Raw genomic sequence first — 4,593 nt, 5'->3', positions numbered from 1 at the left:
AAAATTTAAAAAATTTAAAAAAAAAACAGCAACTGACACGTGGCATGTATTGTTCAAAAACGTTAACTATTTAATCATCGTTAGTGAAAAGGACCAAATTGACCATAATTTGACAAAAATAAGGACCTAATTGAACATATAACAAAAATAGGGACCAAATTGAATAAAATCAACAAAAATAAGGACCAAATGTATATTTAAGTCTTACCCATTATTGAATGTCATGGTGATGGAAATGAATTTGTACTATGTTAATGTTCTCATGAGGAAATTATATTCACAATGAAGTTTGATTTTGATATAAAACCTGGGTAATGAAAACCAAAATACTCATCACCCATGTACTACTTCTGTACTTCCCACCTATGAACAATATAATATTAGCAGATTTCCCAAAAGAGCCACTATCCACATAACCCAGTAGTGAATGTTGTTGTCATGAAAATCATTTTCAACCATCTGAAGGTCACTATGATGATGTTCTATTGACTATAAAAGTAACAATCAATAACTGAATCCATAAGTGGGGAGTACTGACTAAAAAGGTCGCGAGTGGTTTTGAAGATTTTGGTCTAAAAACTTCAACTTAAAAAATGGGGTTCAAAGTTTATTGTCCACAAAACATGATGACCTTAATGTACTGCAAATTGATTTCCATTACCTAAATACTCACTTTTCGGTTATGTCCATTACTTAGGTTTTTTGTAAAAGTAACCATCAATAATTGATAACATAAGTGGGGGCTACTAACTAAAAAAAAATGGGGAGTGGGGATGAATATTTTGGTCTAATAATTTCCACTTTAAAAATGGACTTCAAACTTGATGACCTTAATGTACTGCAAATTTATTTCCACTACCTAAATACTTAATATTCGGTTATCTTCTGTAATTGGATTTTTTATAAAAGTAATCATCAATAACTGAATCCATAAGTGGGGAGTATTGACTAAAAAGTTGGGGAGTGGTGATGAATATTTCAGTCTGGTAATTTTCACTTTAAAAATGGAGTACATACTTTATTGTCCATACAATTAATTTTCTTTAGGACTTTTAAATTTAAACGGGTTACTCAAATGTAGTAGGTATATAGTAATTTATGAACCTTTATAATATTACTCTACTAAAATAAAAATTTAATAATTTACAAAATTTAAGACGGTACAATTGATTCAAATATACCAAAAATGTAATGTATTATTAATTTTAACAATTAAAAGATAAATTTAAAAACATTAAATAACTTTTATAGGAAAATAAAATAATATTATGGGGATAAAAACATATCTAACATTTATCATAGACGAACTATATGGAGTTAACGCATTAGGTAGACATTGATATTTCATGTCACATTATTATTATAAGGATACCATATATTGTTTAAAAGAAGAAATGTGTACTTAAATATAATTTAAGAAACATGCAAGGAATGAGTGTAAAAAGTAAATTCAAAAGTAAAATGATAATTCAATTATTTAAAAAAGGTAATGATTAAAATCAATTATTTAGTGCATAAATGTATGGTTTTATGATCACATCTTTGGATAAAGTGATGATATGATCATAACAATATTTACATTCATTATATATCAATAAATATACTATTATTTTATTCTAAGCAATAATAATTTTCTTATTTTAATATTTTATGATTAGCCCCAATTATTTCTAAAGATAATTTTAGATAAATAATTAAATTATTACCAAATTGAAAATTTTAACTAAAGTAATTAATTTTTAAGAGTTTTCTGAATTAACTAGTTTAGTATTATATAAGGACATAAACTTAGTTTTTAAAGAGGAATTTGATTTGAAATTAATTAATACATATGTCTTTGAAAAAGAATAAAGAATTCATTGATTCATTACTTTTATAAGAATTATTTTGAAATGAATAATAATCTTACCGGGACACCATAATGAAGATATACAGGACTAGTCAGCTAGGAATTGCTTTCTTTTATTCCTATTGTATTCGTTGATTTTTTGATATATTAGCATAATCAGGTATGTAATTAAAGGTATATTTTCTCTTTTGCTAATTAGTATTATTTTCCTAGTTTATGACTATTAAGTTTTAATTTCATTTGTTTATCGTATATGTTTTCAAATGAAAAAGAATTAATGGGATTCAACTCAAATAGGACTATAAATAATATCACATACAAGGTTATTCATTATCTAAACAAATTGAAGAATTAAAACTTGTATTTGAGTTATCAAAAATGGTGAAGATTTTTATCGCAACTCTCTTACTTGCCTTAGTCTCTCAAGGTGAAATCTTCTATCATGAAAGAAAAATATTTTTTGTCTATGATACAGTGTTAATGATTTATGTTATGAATGACACTTTCAGGTTATAGTCAATGTTCTTTGAGCGACATCCATGTAACCCAATCTGCAACAGGACATAAGGTAAACGGAAAACCAGAATGGACTGTGAGTATCACAAATAGGTGTGCATGTGTTCAAACCAATGTGCAATTGAATTGCAAAGGATTTCAAACGGTTGAAGCAATTAACCCATCACTTTTGAAAGTTTCAGGTGATGCTTGTCTTGTTAGTTCAGGTCAACCTCTCTTTAAAGGGGCTATCCTATTCAATTATGCTTGGGACACTCAATTCCCACTCAATCCCATTTCCTCAAATATTTCTTGTTAAAGTGTACAACCAAACCATGTTCTTTAATAAATTTATCTTTTTTCTCCTATCTGATAGATCAATATTATCGTTTTACAATAAAACATTAATTTTATGTTGAATTATTTTATATAATTTTTAATTTACTATTTACTAGTCTCTCGAAAGAGTATATTTATTATAGTGATAATGTATTTCTATTATTATATTGAATTATTTAACGCTAATGAATCTCAATCGTTAAACTATCTAGTGTCATAAACATTTAGTATTTTGTATAAAAGTTAACGTGATTGTTGTCATGTTTAAAATATTTTAAACCTGTAACATTTTTCCGCGAAGAAATGTGGAATCTCTTAATGATTACACTTGAAATTTATTTTGTGAAAAGGAAGTTGACAATATATACATGAGCTAAAAGAAAATATTTTCTTTTCATTGAGAACATGGATTTAGACGTAGAAATAGACCTAACAATCGTATGTTGGCTGCAAATAGCGATCCAGCAAGACAAAATAAGGACGACCCACACACACACACACACACACACACACACACACACACACACACACATATATATATATATATATATATATATATATATATATATAGACTATGAATATTTTAATAATTTTAAAAGGGAACAGAGATATGGCGAAGATGCATATTATGGAAAGTATGGAGTTGGGGACAAAGCGAATATTTACATCTCCATCCCCATACCTAATTGTAAAAGTTTAGTATTCCCCATACCCATATCCATACCCAATTATTATAGAGATTTCTCCATCAAAACGGGGACAAGTTCGGACAATACCCATAGGGATGGGTTTCTTTGCCATCCCTACTGCAAAGATATAATTTTTCAATAATCAAAAAGGAATGCACAAGTTCTTATAAGAATCATGTGATGCTAAATCGAGAATAAGAATATCATTTTAAATTAACTTTGAAATTTTGTAATAAAGGACTAAAATAATAATATTGATAAATGTTGTTTTAGATGTAAGTCCAACATATACGAGATTTGATTTAAGCCATTTGAAGGTTATGTTGATCTCATTTAAAAATAAGTTGAATCTAATTTCCTTGATGTTGATTGGTCTAAAGTCTTTTCGAATCCATTATAGATGAACTAACGAAAAGACCATTATCACGAACACCTTGATCAATGGTAGTTTTAAAGTAAAAATATACATTTTACTTATTACATATGAATATTTGAAATCATATTCAACTGTTGTTATAATTTGTTAAACGAAAATATTTGGTTTATAGAAATGTGTTGAAATTAGATTTAGATATACATCTCATGTGTATTTGTATTCAGAAAAAGGTGTTTATATCATATTTTCATAATTAATTAAGTTTCCACATATTTATTTTGAATAAATGAATAAGTTTCATAACTATGTTAAATTTATTCATATAAGGAAATATTGATACCAATGGACTACATACAGAAAAAAAAAATCCCATATGTAAAGATAGCATACATAGTTTACATGAGGAGAATTTCCATATGTAATTTTACATATAGAATATCCATAGGTAACGGTACGTACAAAATTACTAATCTTTACATACAAAAATATAATTGGCATGTAAAGTCTAAATACATTTCTTACGGAATATTTCCATTTGTAATGTCGAAGACATTTCCTACGAAATATATCCATATGAAATGTTGACTACCTTTACATACAGAATAAATCCATATGTAACTGATGTAGACTTAACCCACAAATTTGTTCCGTATATTACTATTTTTTATATTGATACACCTATATAGATATACATACATATATATATATATATGTATTTCTTTTATATTTTTGTGTCTCAAATGTAATAAAATTAAAAATAAAATAAAATTTTATCCTCACTAAATCAATTGAAGATGGTGCACATGACAATCTAATAAAGTTCTATATAGCATATCCAAAACCTA

Source organism: Vigna unguiculata, chromosome 2 (assembly GCF_037176805.1).
Source record: "Vigna unguiculata cultivar grain cowpea cultivar isolate G323 ecotype 2 chromosome 2, ASM3717680v1, whole genome shotgun sequence".
Taxonomy (NCBI): Eukaryota; Viridiplantae; Streptophyta; class Magnoliopsida; order Fabales; family Fabaceae; genus Vigna; species Vigna unguiculata.
The sequence above is the reverse complement of the archived record's forward strand: the minus strand, read 5'-3'. Positions refer to the sequence as shown.